The following is a 19,017-nucleotide window of genomic DNA, read 5'->3' as shown; positions in this document are numbered from 1 at the left end:
GAGATCCTTGACAACTTCAATCTTTTCTCCATTTATCATGATGTTGCTTATTGCTCTAGTTGTGAAGATTTTTGTTTTCTTTATGTTGAGCTGTAATCCATACTGAAGGCTGTGGTCTTTGATCTTCATCAGTAAGTACTTCAAATCCTCTTCACTTTCAACAGGCAAGGTTGTGTCATCTGCATAACGCAGGTTGTTAATGAGTCTTCCTCCAATCCTGATGCCCCGGTCTTCTTCATATAGTCTAACTTCTCAGATTATTTGCTCAGCATACAGATTGAATAAGTATGGTGAAATGATACAACCCTGATGCACACCTTTCGTGACTTTAAAACATGCAGTATTCCCTTGTTCTGTTCAGACATCTGCCTCTTGATCTATGTACAGGTCCTCTTGAGCACAATTAAGTGTTCTGGAATTCCCATTCTGCCTAAGTCTTAGACATTGAGTTTCTTTCTTTCTTTTTTTTGGTTTTTAAGTGGTGAAACATTTCTTTTTTAAGTATTTTGTTGTGTTTTTGGTGAAAGTTTACATAGGAAATTAGGTTCTCATTTAACAATTTCTGTACATGTTGTTCATTCACATTGTTTACATTCTTCACAATATATCAGCATTCTTGTTATTTCCATTTGCTTGTTCTATTTCCGTTAATTTAGCTTCCCTCTTTCCCCCTTGCCTTCTCACCTTTGGATTAGGGTAAATGTTAACCATTTGGTTTCATCTAGACGATTATTTTGAGAAGCACAGTACTCACGGGGCCAATCTGTCATTTGGCTGAAAGGTGACCTCTGGGAGTGGTTTGAGTTCCAAGTTTAAAGAGTATCTCAGGGTGATAGTCTCAGGGGTTCATCTAGTCTCTACTGATCCAGTAAATTTAGCCTGTTTTTAGTAATTTAAGTTTTTTCCTACATTTTTCTCCCATTCTATCCAGGACCACCTACTGAGTCCCTGGTTGGAACGGTTGGTAGTGGTAGCCAGGCACCATATAGTTCTCTTGGTCTCAGCATAGATGGTGTCATTGTTCATGTAGACTATTGATTCTATAGACTAGTTTCTTCTTCGAGTCTTTGGTTTCCTTCTTTCTATTTAACTCTAGATGAGTAGACACCAGTAGTTGTATCTTAGATGGCCTCTCACAAGCTTTTAAGACCCCAGCTGCTATTCACCAAACTAGGATGTAGAACATTGTCTTTATGAGCTATGTTATGCCAATTGACTGAGTTGCACCATGAGACAATGGTCCTAAGCCCTCAAACCCAGTAGACTAATCCCGTGGAGTGATTGATTGTGTTTAGGAAGTATCCATAACTGTGCCCCCTATGTGCTTCATGTTATACTTGAAAATATATGCAGCACACATAAACATGTATGTACATATGCCTATAGTTATTCATATGCCTTCCTGTACATATTTATGCATACTTATATATCTGCGTATATCTGTGTCCTCCACGCGTCTGTCAGTTTGTTGTACTGTGGGGGCTTGTGTTTTGCCGTGATGCTGGAAGCTATGCTACCAGTATTCAAATACCAGCAGGGTCACCCATGGCAGACAGGTTTCAGCTGAGCTTCTAGACTAAGACAGACTAGGGATAAGGACCTGGTGGTCTACTTCTGAAAAAGAATTAGCCAGTGAAAGCCTTATGAATAGTAGCAGAACATTGTCTGATATAGTGCTGGAAAATGAGTCCCTCAAGTTGGAAGGCACTCAAAAGACAACTGGGAAAGAGCTGCCTCCTCAGAGTAGAGTCCACCTTAATGACATGAATGGAATCAAGCTTTCAGAACCTTCATTTGCTGATGTGGCATGACTCAAAATGAGAAGAAACAGCTGCAAACATCCATTAATAATCAGAACATGGAATGTACGAAGTATGAATCTAAGAAAATTGGAAATCGTCAAAAATGAAATGGAATGCATAAACATCAATATCTTAGGCATTAGTGAGCTGAAATGAACTGGTGTTGGCCATTTTGAATCTGACAATCATATGGACTACTATGCTGGGAATGACAAAGAGAAATGGCATTGCATTCACGGTCAAAAAGAATATTTCAAGATCTATCCTGAAGTAAAACACTGTCAGTGATAGGATAATATCCATATGCCTACAAGGAAGACCAGTTAATACAACTATTATTCAAATTTACGCACCAACCACTAAGGCCAAATATGAAGAAACTGAAGATTTTTACCAACTTCTGCAGTCTGAAATTGATTGAACACGCAATCAGGATGCATTGATAATTACTGGTGATTGGAATGCAAAAGTTGGAAACGAAGAAATCAGTAGTTGGAAAATATGGCCTTGGTGATAGAAATGATGTCAGAGATTGCATGATAGAATTTTGCAAAACCAATGACTTCTTCATTGCAAATACCTTTTTCAATAACATAAACAGTGATTATACACCTGGACCTTGCCAGATGGAATACACAGGAATCAAATTGACCACATCTGTGGAAAGAGATGATGGAAAAGCTCGATATCATCAGTCAGAGCAAGGCCAGGGGTCGACTGTGGAACAGACCATCAGTTGCTCATATGCAAGTTCAAGCTGAAACTGAAGAAAATTAGAACAAGTCCACAAGAGCCAAAATATGACCTTGAGTATATCCCACCTGAATTTAGAGAACATTTCAAAAATAGAGTTGACGCATTGAACACTAATGACTGAAAGACCAGACAAGTTGTGGAATGACATCAAGGACATCATACATGAAGAAAGCAAGAGGCTATTAAAAGACAGGAAAGAAAGAAAAGACTAAAATGGATGTCAGCAGCGACTCTGAAACTTGCTCTTGAATTCAAATAGCTAAAGGAAATGGAAGAAATGATGAAGTAAAATAGCTGAACAGAAGATTTCAAAGGGCAGCTTGAGAAGACAAAGTAAAGTATTATAATGACATGTGCAAAGACCTGGAGTTAGAAAACCAAAAGGGAAGAACACACTCGGCATTTGTCAAGCTGAAAGAACTGAAAAAAAAATGTAAGCGTCAAGTTGCAATATTGAAGGATTCTATGGGAAAAATATTAAACAACACAGGAAGCATCAAAAGAAGATAGAAGGAATGCACAGAGTCACTGTACCAAGCAGAACTGGTCAATGTTCAACCATTTCAGGAAGTAGCATATGATCAAGAACAGATGGTACTGAAGGAAGAGGCCCAAGCTGCACTGAAGGCATTGGTGAAAAACAAGACTCCAGGAATTGATGGAATACCCATTGAGATGTTTCAACAAACAGATGCAGTGCTGGAAGTGCTCACTCAGCTATACCAAGAAATTTGGAAGACAGATATGTGGCCAGCTGACCGGAAGAGATCCATATTTGTGCCCATTCCAAAGAAAGGTGATCCAACCGAATGCAGAAATCATTGAACAATATCATTATCACAAGCAAGTAAAATTTTGCTGAAGATCATTCAAAAGCAATTGCAGCAGTACATTGACAGGGAATTGCTAGAAATTCAGGCTGGATTCAGAAGAGGACATGGAACAAGGGATATCGTTGCTGATGTCAGATGGATCTTGGCTGAAAGCGGAGAATACCAGAAAGATGTTTACCTGTGTTTTATTGACTATGCAATGGCATTCAACTGTGTGGATTGTAACAAATTACGGATAACATTGCAAAGAATGAGAATTCCAGAACACTTAATTGCGCTCATATGGAACCTGTACATAGACCAAGAGGCAGTTGTTCAAACAGAACAAGGGAATACTGCATGGTTTAAAGTCAGGAAAGATGTACGTCAGGGTTATAACCTTTCACCATACTTACTCAATCTGTATGCTAAACAAATAATCCGAGAAGCTGGACTATAAGAAGAAGAATGGGGCATCAGGATTGGAGGAAGACTCGTTAACAACCTCTGAAAAAATTTTCCTCATCTATAGGTTCTCTTTTTACTCTTTTGATGAGCAGTTTATAATTTTTATGAGATCCTGTGTATCTATTTTGTGTTCTTCTATTCGTGTATTTGTTGTAATGCTTGTTATCCTATTTTTTACAGAAGATAAGGTCCCATACTTTTCTCCCAGGAATTTTATGGTTTTAGATTTGATGTTTAGGTCTTTGGTCCCTTTTGAGTTAATTTTTGTGTTTGGTATGAGGTATGGGTCCTGTTTCAATTTACTGCAGGTGGGTATCCAGTTTTACCAGCACCATTTATTTTTTATTTTTATTTTATTGTTGTACTTTAAGTGAAAGTTTACAATTCAAGTTAGTCTGTCATACAAAGCTTTATACATACATTGTTATGTGACCCTAATTGCTCTCCCTATACTGTGACAGCATATTCCTCCTTTCCACCCCTGATTTCCCACGTTCATTCAACCAGCTCCCGATCCTCTCTGCCTTCTCATCTCACCTACAGATAGAAGCTGCCCATTTAGTCTCATGTATCTACTTGAGCTAAGAAGCACACTCTTCATGAGTATCATTTTATATCCCATAGTCCAGTCTAATCTTTGTCTGAAGAGTTGGCCTCGGGAATGGTTTTAGTTCAGGGTCGACAGAGAGTTCAGAGGCCATGCTTTCTGGGGTTCCTCCAGTCTCAGTCAGACTATTAAGTCTGGTCTTCTTACTAGAATTTGAGTTCTGCACCCCACTTTTCTCCTGCTGCATCAGGGACACTCTGTTGTGTTCCTTGTCAGGGCGGTCATTGGTGGTAGCTGAGCACCATCTAGTTCTTCTGGTCTCAGGACGATGCAGTCTCTTGTTTATTGGCCCATTCTGTCTCTTGGACTAATACTTTCCTTGTGTCTTTGGTGTTCTTCATTCTTCTTTACTCCAGGTGGGTTGGGACCAATTGATGCATTTTAGATGGCCACTCGCTAGTATTTAAGACCCCAGACGCCCCTCTTCAAAGTAGAATGCAGAACATTCTTAATAAACTTTGTCATGCCAATTGACCTAGATGTTCCCTGAAAGTATAGTCCCCAGACCCCTGCCCCTGCTACTCTGTCCCTTGAAGTGTTTGGTTGTATTCAGAAAACTTGTTAGCTTTGGTTTAGTCCAGTTGTGTTGACTTTCCCCGTAGTGTGTGCTGTCCTTCCCTTCACCTAAGATAATTCTTGTCTACTATCTAGTTAGTGAATAACACTCTCCCTCCCTCCCCACCCTTGTAACCATCAAAGAATGTTTTCTTATGCTTTTAAACCTTTACTTGCGTTCTTATAGTAGTGGTCTTATGCAATATTTGTCCTTTTGTGACTGACTAAATTCATTCAGCATAATGCCTTCCAGATTCCTCCATGTTATGTTTCACAGATTCATCGTCGTTCTTTATCATTGCGTAGTATTCCATTGTGTGAATATAGCGTAATTTGTTTATCCATTCATCTGTTGATGGGCATGTAGGTTGTTTCCATCTTTTTGTGATCATAAACAGTGCTGCAATGAACATGGGTGCGCAGATATCTATTCGCGTGACGGCTCTTCTTTATCTAGGGTATATTCCAAGGAGCGGGATTGCTGGATAGTATGGTACTTCTATTTCTAGCTTTTTAAGGAAGCGCCAAATTGATTTCCAAAGTGATTGTACTATTTTACATTCCCACCAACACTGTATAAGTGTTCCAGTCTCTCCACAACCTCTCCAGCATTTATCATTTTGTGTTTTTTGGATTAATGCTAGCCTTGTTGGGGTGAGATGATATAGTTTTGATCTGCATTTCTCTAATGGCTAATGATCGTGAGCATTTCTTCAGGTGTCTGTTAGCCACCTGAATGTCTTCTTTGGCGAAGTGCCTGTTCATGTCCTTTGCCCATTTTTTAATTGTGTTATTTGTCTTTTTGTTGTGAGGATTTGCAGTATCTTATAGATTTTAGAGATTAGACACTGATTGGATTTGTTGTAGCCAAAATTTATTTCCGAGTCTCTAGGTTCTCTCTTTACTCTTTCGGTGAAGTCTTTTGATGAGCATAAGTGTTTCGTTATTAGGAGCTCGCAGTTATCTAGTTTCTCTTCTGGTGTTTGTGCATTGTTAGTTATGTTTTGTATTCTGTTTATACCATGTATTAGGGCTCCTAGTGTTGTCCCTATTTTTTCTTCCATGATTTTTATCATTTTAGATTTTACATTTAGGTCTTTCATCCATTTTGAGTTAGTTTTTGTGCATGGTGTGAGGTATGGGTCTTGTTTTACTTTTTTGCAGATGAATATTGAGTTACGCCAGCACCATTTGTTAAAGAGTCTGTATTTTCCCCAGTCAGTGGACTTTGGGCCTTTGTCAAATATCAGCTGCTCATAGGTGGATGAATTTATGTCTGGATTCTCAATTCTGTTCCATTGGTCTATGTATCTGTTGTTGTACCGGTACCAGGCTGTTTTGACTACCATGACAGCATAATAGTTTCTAAAATCAGGTAGTGTGAGGCCTCCCACTTTGTTCTTCTTGAGTAATGCTTTACTTATCTGGAGCCTCTTCCCTTTCCATATGAAGTTGGTGATTTGTTTCTCCATCTCATTAAAAAATGCTGTTGGAATTTGGATCGGGATTGCATTGTATCTGTAGATTGCTTTGGGTAGAATTGACATTTTCACAATGTTGAGTCTTCCTATCCATGAGCAAGGTATGTTTTTCCACTTATGCAGGTCTCTTTTGGTTTCTTGTAGTAGTGTCTTGTAGTTTTCATTGTATAGGTCTTTTACATCTCTTCCTGGGGGCTATTATAAATGGTATCGATTTGGTGATTTCCTCTTCAAGGTTCTCTTTGTTGGTGTAAAGGAATCCAACTGATTTTTGCATGTTTATCTTGTATCCTGATACTTCACTGAAATCTTCTATTAGTTCCAGTAGTTTTCTTGTGGATTCTTTGGGCTTTTCTGTGTAAAAGATCATATTATCTGCAAATAGAGATACTTTGACTTCTTCCCTACTAATTTGGATGCCTTTTATTTCTTTTCCTAGCCTAATTGCTCTGGCTAGGACCTCCAGCACAATGTTGACGAAGAGTGGCCAGCACCATTTTTTAAAGAGATTGTCTCTGCCCCACTGGATGGACTTTGACCCTTTGTCAAAAATCAGCTGCCCATAGATGTTTGGGTTTAGTCCTGAGGTCTCAATTCTCTTCCACTGGTCTGTGTGTCTATCGTTGAACCAGTACCAGGCTGTTGTGATTACAGTGGGTGCATAGTAGGTTTTGAAATCAAAGAGTGAGGCCTCCTGTTCTTTTTCTTCAGTATTGCTTTGGCTATTCAAGATTTCTTTTCATTCTATATGAAGCTGGTCTTTAGTTTTCCCATTTCAGTAAAGAATGTTGTTGGGATTTATATTAGGATTGCATTGACTCTGTAGATCACTTTAGGTAGTACTGACATTTTCACTATATTAAGCCTTCCTGTACATGAGCAGGGGATGTCTTCCCATTTTTATAGGCCTCTTTTAGTCTCTTGTGGTAGTGTTTTATGATTTTTATTGTATAAGTCTTTTATGTCCCTGGTTAGGTTAATTCCTAGGTATTTTATTGATTTGAGGGCTATTGTAAATGGTACTGTTTTCTTGATTTCTTTTTCAGAGTAGTCTTTGTTAGTGTAGAGGAACCCAACTGATTTTTTGTGTGTTAATCTTGTACACTGCTACATTGCAAAATTCTTCTATTAGTTGCAGTAATCTTTTGGTCTCCTATATATAGGATCAGAGCCCTAGTGGCCATGATTACAGTGGCTAGTTAAGAGCTATGATTACTAACCAAAAGGTCGGCAGTTTGAATCCACCAGCCGCTCTTTGGAAACTCAATGGGGCAGTTCTACTCTGTCCTATAGGGTTGCTATGAGTCAGAATCGACTTGATGGCAACGGGTTATATACAGGATTATGTCATCTGTAAACAGTGATAATTTTACTTCTTTTTTTCCTATTTGGATACATTTTTTCTTTCTTGTCTTACTACTCTGGCTAAGACTTCCAGTACAATGCTGCTTTGTATGATTTCAGTCTTTTTAAATTTGTTGAGATTTGTTTTGTGTGCTAGCATGTAGTCTGTTCTGGAAAATGATCCATGTGCATTGGAGAAGAATGTGCATTGTTCTGATGTTGGGTCCAATGTATGTCCATTAGGTCCAGTTGGCTTATAGTTTTATTAAGTTCTCCATGTCTTTAGTGATTTTCTTTTTAGATGTTCTGTCTATAATTGAAAGTGGTGTGTTGAAGTCCCTTACTATTATTGTGGAGTTGTCTATTTCTCCTTTCATATTAGTCAGAATTTGTTTAATGTATTTTGTTACATTGCAGTTAGGTACATATATATTTATAATTGTATGTCTTCATGTTGAATTGATCCTTTTAGTATTATATAATGTCCTTCTTTATTTCTTGTAACAGATTTTGCTTTAAAGTCTATTTTATCTGATATCAGTATGGCCACCCCTGCTATTTTTTGTGTACTGGTTGCATGGAATATTTTCCTTCATCCTTTTATTTTCAGTCTGTTTGTGTCCTTGTGTCTAAGGTTGGTTTCTTGTAGACAGCAAAAGGGTAGATCATGTTTTTTTATCCATTGTGCCACTCCTCGCCTTTTGCATAGGGTGTTTAGACCATATACATTTAAGATTATTGTTGAAAAAGAATTGTCTGCTTCACTCATTTTGTTGTTTGTCTTTTGAGAGTTTCATATCTTGTTTATTATACTAATTTTTCTGGTTTTGTTTGTATTTGGGTGCTTTCTTGTGATAAGCCTTTTTGTTAACTTGGTTTTTTTCCTGAGTTTTTCTTCTTAGTCATCTCTTAGTGATTACCACATATGTTGCATTACATGACTTACGATTATTACAGTACCTAGCATAAAAACAACTGTTAACATACAACCTTAATATAATACATTTGTTCCTGATATGCTCCTCCCTCCCCCATTTCTGTTGGTATGTCTCCATTGCATCAGTATACAACCTGTATGCGATAGGTTTAATTTGTGCTTATTTCTTAATGTTTTTGCCTTTCCATTTGGAGTAGTCCCTTGAGTAATACTTACAAAGCTGGTCTGGTCGTGGCAAATTCCCAGAGCTTCCGTTTATTTGGGAATGTCTTGATTACCCCCTTGTTTTTGAATGACAGCTTTGCTGGGTAAAGTATTCTTGGTTGGCAGTTGTTTTGGTTTAGTATTTTATATACATCGCTTCATTGTCTTCTGAACTCTAGAGTTTCTGGGAAGAAACCCGCACTGATTCTTATAAAAGACACTTCGTATATTAAACTGTGTTTTTCTCTTGCTGCTTTCAAAATTCTCTCCTTGTCTTTGGTTATCAAGAATTTTATTAGGATATGTCATGGAGTTGATCTTTTTGTGTCTCTTCTGATTAGGGTTCGTGTAGCTTCCTGTGTTGGTAGGCTTGATTCTCTGCTCAGTTCTGGGAAATTCTCTCTGATTATCTCTTGGAAAATTGTTTCTATTCTTTTATTGTTGTGGTGGTGCGCTGGGATTCCAATAATTCTGACGTTAGATTTCTTAATTGAGTCCCACATTTCTTTTTGGGTTTGTTCGCTTTTCTTTGTTCTTTTCTCATGATTTGGTAAGTTCAGATATTTTTTCTTCTAATTCAGATATTCAGTCTTCTGCTTGTTCAACTCTATTGTTGAGTGTTTCTCTTGCTTTCTAATTCAGAGGTTTTATTCTTCAGTTCCAGTAGTTCTCTTTGGGTTTTTCTTTTTTTTTAAATGTTTTCCGATTCCTTGTTGAATCTCATTTTGTTACTCTGTTTACTTCCTGAATTCCATTAGTTTGTTTTCTGCCTTCTTTAAACATATTTAACACCACAGTCTGAAAGTTATCAATTCTTTACATTATTCCGGCCTCCATAAGAGAGATTTCCTCTTCTTCATGTTTTAGTTTTGAGTGTCCCTTCTTCTCCTATGCCTTTGTGTTTTTTACTAGTTTTTGTTGAACTCGAACCATTTTCTTTTCTAATTTTTTTATTCTGTTTATTGTGGGAAAATTCGAGATCTGAATGCTTGGTCTCTGGGATTTAATACACATGCATGGAGGGGGGTTTGCTGGACGCATCTGTTGGTGTGAACGGCAGGGATCAATGTTGCTGCAGTGACAGTGAGGTTTTTTCTTTTTTTTTCAGTTTTTCCCTCACTGGTGCCCCTGCACTGACACACCCACTACCCAGAGTGTCCTGCTGGGAGCCACCTCCTGCTTGCCTGTCAGTCTGGACTGTTCCCCTCCCCGTGTTGCCCTTGCAGCTCTTCCTGGTCCTAGTGCCCGTTAGTTTTGGGCCTCGGGGAAGTCGAATAATACTCTCAGGCAGCGTTAAGGTCTTCCTTCATCCCCTCCCACTTGCATGGCCTGAGAACTCCCAAGGCCAATTTATGCCACTTTAAAAAAATCCAACTAGAAATTCCTCAGATAAGCTCCCTTTCTGTGTTCCCTGCTTGGAGTTACCCAGTCCTGTCCCAAAATTGCTATGACGAGCTCTCAGTCCTGATGTTAGTGGATAGGATCTCTCAGTTTCTGTGCTGACCCCATTCCTCCTCACCCTGCTTCTGGACTCACTCAGGTTCTCCAGTTGCTCAGCTGCTATCTGGAGTTCTGAGATCTCAGTCTGTGTTTGTTTTTATTCATTGTTCAGTGTGTTAGTTGCTGGGGGAGTAGATGGGAGTGTCCACTCATTTTGCCATCTTGCTCTTCCCCCTAACACATCTTTGAACAAAAAAGCACTACATACCAAAAGGTCAACAATTATTCCAAAGCAAAGATGAGATGATAAGGGGGCAGGGAAACTAGAACACTGGAAATGGAACAACCAGAATGCAATTAAAGAGAACATTGATTCATTGTGAAAAAGTAACTAATGTCACTGAACAATTTGTATAGAAATTGTCAAGTGGGATCCTAATTTGCTATGTAAGCTTTCACTGAAAACACGATATAATATTATTTAAAAAAAAAAAAAAAGGAAGAAAACACTACACAGAGTTTCCTGTGGCAGACTGGCTTGTGTCTGACTGGTGGCTTGTGCCTGGAGGAAGCCATGCCATGGGACAAACACACCCATCTTCTGAGGGCATCAGTTTTCCTGGGAGATCCAGGGCAGGAAATGAGAATTCTATATGGTACCGAACCCCAGTGGACTTGGCAGCTGAATGTCAGCCTCACATGAATTTTCCATGCCTAGTCAGACGTGTCCCAGGAATGTCATGGCTGGGATGCGCCAAGACACAGGGGACCTGGCCTGCTTCCCTGGCTCTCAGCGACTTAAATAGATCAGAACTCCCAACAGCTTATGCAGGGTGTATATTTGGGAGGGGTCTTTGCCATCCCTCCCCCTCCTAAAGAAAGGCTCCACTTCCTGATTCTGTGTGGCTCCCCTTTAGCCTGCCCCAGCTTTCTGAAATCCCTAGGTGGTAGGGAAGAAACCCACCAATCGACAGTCACTCAGATGGCTTACTTGGCTCCTCCCACCTGCTTGAGGCTCTGGGCATTGACTGGGACAGTGGCATTTATTTTTCCTTCCTCAGGGACCCTGGCTCCACTTTGTGGCGACCCCTCCCATCCCCTTCTGAGCAGCCATGGATACTCAACAAATATTGAGCTGATTAATTGATTATCCCGCTGGTCTGGCCAGGCAGCATTCAGTGAGTGACGCCTGGGGGCTTGGACCTTCCAAAGCTTCCCACCAGGTCTGTGGTGGGCTAGGTCAGGAACCCAGCTCTCCTGACTCCTGCTGCCACACACCAAGCCCACCTCCTTTAAGTAGGCCTGGGCCAAACACTGCGATATTCTCTAGTCTTAGGTCCTGATGTCCCCACAGCTGTGAGCACTGGCCCCACGTCTGTGCCCCATTAGCACTGTGGGAGCCAGGGAAGTGATGGACCACTGTTGGAAAGTGCTGACCTAGTGTCTTCTCTGTGCTGGGTAGGCCAATGTGCATCCAGGGGTGTGCAAGGCAAAGACCTTGCTCTCATAGAGCTGATAGTTTCCTTGGGGAGGCAGACAATACTAAAATGTCAAGTGGTGGTAAGTGTTCTGAAGAAAAACAATGCAGGGAACTGGGAGGGAAAGGGCACCGGGGTGGTTAGGGAAGGCGTCTTGGAAGAGATCATGTTTGAGCAGACGCCTGAAGAAACTGAGGGAGTGAGCCACGAGATGCCTTGAGGAAGAGTATTCCAGGTAGGGTGAGCAGCAAGTGCAAAGGCCCTGTGAGGTTGGAACACCTTGGCTTGTCTAAAGAAGTTGCCTAAGAATCGGCAGAGACCACAGACCCACCCCGCCTGCACAGATTCATGCAGTTTGGCCTTTTGAGGGTTAGTTCTCATGATGGTTTTAAACTTTTTAATTAGTGGCCAACATTTTAAAATCTGAGTTTTTTTTTTTCCCCATGAAAAATCCAAACGTCCAGCATATCTCTAACAAATCAAAGTCTAGCAACACTGGACCGTCCTTCTTGGAAATCTGGAGTTACATAGCGTCCACCCTTTGCCTCCTTGGTTCTTCCCATTTATCTGACCCTCGTACACTTTGTCATTCGAATCCTATAGGCATTTGCCAGGGGGCAAAGAGTGCTTAGATGTCATCACCGGAAGTTTCTGCTTCTCTAAAGTCTATCGTGATGACCACTTTGTAATCGATTCACTGTTTCACAGAAGGAAGCGGAAGTGCCATGGTTCACATACCCACTTACCATTGCTTTCCTAGTGCCTCCAGGTCTCACCACTCACAGCTGTCCCCTACACCTTGCTGGGGCTGTGCTGCCCCTAATTGTGAAAATTTGGGCTAGTCACTTTGCCACTTGGTCAGGTTACTTAACTTCTCTGTGCCTCAGTTTCCTTCCTTGTCTGGCAAATGGGGGGAGGGTAACACTGACCTGTCCAGCTCAGGACAGAGATGGGACAATCAAGAGCCTTGATGATTTAGGGTTAAAAATCTTATTAGTTTTTTCAATTTAGGGTGAAAGAGAGGAAGTTTTGGAGTATGACAGCCTTCAAGTTCAGGCCAACACCCAACCTGGCGTTTGCTGCCTCTAAGATCCAGGGCCAAACATACCCTTTATGCTTTCTTTCTGTCTGCCTTTCTTACCTGGAGCCTCAACGGCCTGGCCTTTATTTCCTCATCTGATATTCATTCATTCATTGTTCAACAAATATTATGAGCATCTACTATGTGTCAGGAGCCCTGGTGGTGCAGTGGTTAAGCATTTAGCAGCTAACTAAAAGGTCGGCAGTTTGAATCCACCAGCTACACTTTGGAAACCCTATTGGGCAGTTCTAGTCTGTCCTGTAGGGTTGCTATGAGTCAGAATCGACTCGACGGCAATGGGTTTGGTTTTTCTTTATTATTATTATGTGCCAGTCCGCTGCTAAGAATGGCCACAAGCAGGGCTTGGGAAGGCCCCTGGGGATGCCACCCCTGCTGAGAGCCAAGCTGTGGCTCCCCTGCTCTGATCCCTGTCACTGTCCTATCATTTCCCAGCATCCTGTGTCCTCAGGCTTGGGGGGTTGGCAATGGACAGCACTGGCTGGAATTTGAGGGTGGGAGGAAGGGTGTTTCTCTCCCCCCTTCTCTGCCATGGACCTCATCTCCAGCAGCGGCTGCACCTCTTCTGTGGCTCCAGCTCCACCAGACAACCCTGCTGAGGTGGCAGCTTCCTCCCAGTGAATTCAGCCCCTGCAATCTGGTAACCTCATCTTTTCCCTCGATGCCTCTAGCCCAGGAGCTTCCTGCTGTTGCTCGTCCCTGGTGCCCACACCGTCCTCTGTTCAGCTTCTCAGTGCCTTCCTCTCCCACGTAACCAACCTCCTAAGCTAAATACTCTCTGTTTCAGAGAGCTGGAGGGTTTCTTTCTCTTGGTTGGATCCTGCCTGATTCACCTATGACCCGTGTCCTGATGGCACAGATTATAACCATCTGGCCCTGTGTCTCTTTCCGTGTCCAAATTGTGTGCTTCCTGAGGACAAGCACTGCCTAATTCCTTCCTGGGTTGGCAGAGCTTGATAATAGTGGGGAGTAAAGTCTACACATATTGGTCATTTGAATCTCACAATTACCCCATGTGCTGAGCATTTTGATTAGTGCTAGCTGCCTTTTGATAGGTAGATAAATTGAGGTGCAGGGAGGAGAAGCCACTTGCCACAGCCATACAGCTAATGTGTGGTAGCAGTGGGATCTGAACACGGTGGTCTGGCCCAGGCACCTCTGCTCTTAACCTGTGTTCACTATGCTGCCCACACAGGGCTGGACTAGGGGAGAGACTGGTGCAGACTTTCTTGCATGAATGAATGAATGAGTGAGGCTTTGTACATGTATGGGGGTAGAAAGCTTGAGCCCACAGGACTGCTGGAGGGTATGCTCACTCTGTCTGCTCCTGGTCCACAGCAGAGTATGCTGGCAGGGTGTTGTGTGAGGCCTGTGTTCAGCCAGAGGCTTTGGCTTGGGACCAGATGGGCCTCTGGGTCACCTTCCCAGCCACCACTCAGAAAGGGATGTGAAAAACTCATGTCCCATAGCAAGATGGCAGCAGGGCCAGGACAAGGACCCAGGTCTCCTATCTCCTGGCCTGGCCACCCCTTCTCCACCCGCCACCAGTGTCTTAGTTATCTAGTGCTGCTATAACAGAAATACCGCAAATGGATAGCTTTAACAAGGAGAAGTTTATTCTCTTACAGTCTGGGAGTCTAGAAGTCTGAATTCAGGGGAAGGCTTTCTCTGTCAGCTCTGGAGGAAGGTCCATGTCATCAATCTTCCCCTGGACTAGGATCTTCTCCGCGTAGGAACCCCAGGTCCAAAGGACATGCTCTGCTCCCAGCTCCGCTTTCTTGGTGGTATGAGGTCCTCAACTCTCTGCTTGCTTCCTTCTCCTTTTATCTCTTATAAGATAAAAGTAGTTCAGGTCACACCCCAGGGAAACTCACTTTACATTGGACCAGGGATGTGACCTCCATAAGGGTGTTACATCCCACCCTAATCCTCTTTAACGTAACCTAACCTTACCTCATTAACCGCAGGCAGAGATTAGGGTTTACAATACACAGGAAAATTACGTCAATCACAAAATGGAGGACAGCCACACAATACTAGGAATCACGGCCTAACCAAATTGACACATATTTTGGGGGGACACAATTCAATCCATGACAACCAGGAAAGGGCTTGTTCCTGTTCCAGGTGCAAAGACCAGACCCTTCTCCCTCAAGACCACTGCCTGAACCTGTCTTCTCCTCAGTCAGCATTCTGAGGGGTCCTCTACATCATTCTGTTCTGGTCTTCACGCTGTTCTTGAATACTAGAACTTCTTTCCACCCAGAGCCCTGTGAACCTGCTCTTGCCTTTTGATAGGTAGTGGACTGTGGCAGGTTTCCTAGTGATCATTGGGGTTTGCTGTACAGTTTAGATATAATATTGTGAAATGCTTTTCAAATATGAGTTTTAAATGTACTGTGTAGTTTTGTTATAGATTTTTGCGGATATAATTTGTACCTGTCTGGAAAGGTAGGTTTAATATGGAGGAGTTATACTGGATCATTGTAACAGAAGAAAAAAGACTATGATTTTATTTTGTGGATTGTGTCCTCAGATTTCAGAACTAAATATTAATTTCTACTTAAACTAAGGCATGCCTGTTTTCATAATAAGAGCCCTCTTAATGAAACAAAGCCTGTTGGAGCTTTTAGCAGTACTCATAGCTGTCAGCTGGATTCCAGGTGGGGGCCACCACTGTCTCCAGGCGAGACTTTACACTTGATTTGTTTTTTCAAACAGGAACCAAAAATAGTTAATATTGTAAATAAGTCTTCAAAAAAAAAAAAAATTCCATGAGGGATTACTGAGTCCTTGGGACGAGGTCTTTTAATTATATTTGGGAAATTCAGACAATCTTAAATAAAAAAAACCTTAAAAGCCATGATCATCTCTTGACGACAGTCCCGCATCAGACTTTACTTTTGTCAGCTCACAGTGCACAATTGGTAAGCTGTAAATGAAACCTTATGCTTTAAAATTCCTTGTCCTTTTTTATTCATGTTTATTGTTTTCTCACCAACAGAGGCAAACTTAGGCTTGATAATGATTAAAGTCAGTTTTATAGGGGCACTGGACTATTTTTCTAAGAGAAAAATAAATGTGTAAAGAGAAATAGCCTTAGTTTTGCTACTCTTAAAATTGAACTATTTTGCAAGAAGTGAATAATGGGTACTTTAAATGTGCTTTAAAGAAATATTTATTTCCACCAGAGGAATTTACTTTAAATAAAGAATTTTACTTGTTTGCTGCCTATTTTAGTAGGTCTTTGTGCCCCTGATGAGATTAAAGTTTTTACCTGCTCCCTCTTTTCTGACTCCACTGCTGCTGTGTGGAAGAAAATAGCTTTCCATGTTGCCTCTCACCCTCCAAGAATTACCAAGAATATATTGGCTTCCTTAGTATAGAAAAAGGAAAGCTAGTGGGAATAGTTAGAATGAGAAGTGCCAAATTAACAACTAAAACACCTAAAAGAAACAAGCTAAATTTATACATGATATTTCCTTTGTAGTGACAATTTGAAGGAGTTTTATCTATTAATCATTGTTTTAATCATTAAAAATAAAAAGTGAGAATTACTGCTAATATTTTGGTAACATACCTTATGAAGGTAATAAATAAAATATGCAGTGGTATATTAGATTAAATAAAGAATTATCAAATTGTTTTACAAAAGAAAAAAAAGTGGTTGTGGCAGTACATCAAAAGGGAACTGCCAGAAATTCAAACTGGATTCAGAAGAGGACTTGGAACCAGGGTTATTGTTGCTGATGTAACATGGAACTCAGCTGAAAGCAGAGAATACCAGAAAGATGTTTACCTGTGTTTTATTGACTATTCAAAGGCATTCGACTGTGTGGATCATAACAAATTATGGATAACTTTGCGAAGAATGGGAATTCCAGAACACTTAATTGTGCTCATGAGAAACCTGTATATAGATCAAGAGACAGTCATTCCAACAGAACAAGGGGAAACTATGTGGTTTAAAGTCAGGAAGGGTGTGCATCAGGGTTATATCCTCTTACCATACTTATTCAATCTGTATGCTGAACAAATAATCTGAGAAACTGGACTGTATAAAGAAGAATGGGGCATCAGGATTGGAGGAAGACTCATTAACAACCTGCATTATGCGATGACACAACCGTGCTTGCTGAAAGTGAAGAGGACTTGAAGTACTTACTGATGAAGATCAAAGACTACAGCCTTCAGTATGGATTACACCTCAACATAAAGAAAACAAAAATCCTCACAACTGGACCAATAAGCAACATCATAATAAATGGAGAAAAGATTGAAGTTGTCAAGGACTTCATTTTACTTGAATCCACAATCAACACCCATGGAAGCAGCAGTCAAGAAATCAAAAGACGCATTGCTTTGGGCAAATCTGCTGCCAAAGACCTCTATAAGTGTTGAAAAGCGAGGACTTCCAGGCAACATGGTGCTATAGGCAGAAGCACCACGCAGTCCTTCCACAGCAAAGATCCGAAAAACTAAGCCAAACAGAGAAAACAGCGATCCTGAAACCCTAAGCATCAAATGAAGAGATAAAGAACTCAGCCAAGCACCAAATGGAATAAGAAACTGACAGAGAATAGAGAGCAAGGAGAGAGACATGCAGAGATCCCCTATCAGCTAACACAGCACGAATCCGCCATCGTGGACTCCTATCAGAGATCTGCAAACGGGGTACGAGAAAGCAGCTTCATGGAGCTTCCAGCAGGAGACAGAACAACCGGTAACCAGTGACATACACTTTCCCACTCCCTACCTTCTTCACCCCCACTCGGCCTGCTCTGCTTCCTGTGGCCAGTCTTTTGGCCGGGAAGCACCACCTTCCACCCACCCACACTGACCAGCTCCCTAAGTGCCATTTGTTGGCTACAGGTGTTGCTTTTTTCCGCTTCTTTAGATTTTTTCCTTACCTCTCACCACCTCCACCTCCTTTCTCTCAAACACCTGGCTCCGTGCGCCATCTTTGCTTCTTCCTGAAAGGCTGTGAAATGCTGCTCGAATGTGGAACTGCTTCCCAGCCCGTGCTGCCACACTGGTGGGATCCTGGGGCTTTTTTTGTTTGTTTGTTTGTTTTTAATTGTTTATTTGTTTTATTTTTCTTTTTATTTTCTTGAATTGGGAGCCCATTCTAGCAGGCAGTATTGCGTGGCTTGGGACCTACCCCCTCAGTTTGCGTGGATGCGCAGAGGGATCCCTGAGAACATTTCTTTTTTCCTGGGGGGGCCTTTTTTTCCTTTTATTTCTCTGTTTTTCTTTGGGGGTTTTCTTGTTCTTTTTTTGTTAGTTTGTTTTCTTTTCCCTCTTTTTCCCTTTTTGTCTTTCTTCATTACTCAGTTTCTCATCTCTCTATACTTTCCTTCTCTTCCTGTCCCCTGAATACCTGGCGCTGAGTGACACCTCTACCACTTCTAGCCAGGCTGTACTTCACGGCCTGGAAGCAACTTCTCTAGACCTTGTAGCTGCACCGGAGGTATCCCTGGGAGCTTTTCTTTTCTTCTTTCTTTCTAATTTTTATTTATTCAAACTTTTCTTTTCTCCTTTTTGTTTTTCTCCATTAAATAGTCTCTTATCTCTCCACTCCAACAGAAAGCTCCACTAGCACTCTTTTTTGTTTGTATGTTTTTGGCTCCTGTTCCTCTCTCCTCTCTCCCATACCCATCCTAGCTCCACACATCACAATCTCCCCCCTCCATCCTGCCTACCTGCACTGTGCGCTGAACATCACACCACCAAGCAGCCCAGGCATGGCCTACCAGGACCTGCCCTGCATTGATTACCAGCCCACCCTGGTGGTCATAGTAAGTGCCACAAACAACCCATCCCAGCAACTCCTCTTCAGCTAGACCTGCTCTGCTGTACCATATCTGAGCAACTGAACCTGCCAATTGGAGAAGGAGGTGAAAAGTATCGTGCCCACAAACAAGCAAACAACAAAGAACACACAGCCTACCTGCTCAGACATAGCCAAGTAAAACAAAAAGGCAGGATGAAACAAACAAATCTACAATCAATAAATGAGGAAAATAACCACTGA

This window comes from Trichechus manatus, unplaced genomic scaffold (assembly GCF_000243295.1).
Source record: "Trichechus manatus latirostris isolate Lorelei unplaced genomic scaffold, TriManLat1.0 scaffold00080, whole genome shotgun sequence".
Lineage (NCBI taxonomy): Eukaryota > Metazoa > Chordata > Mammalia > Sirenia > Trichechidae > Trichechus > Trichechus manatus.
Note: the sequence above shows the minus strand (reverse complement) of the source record.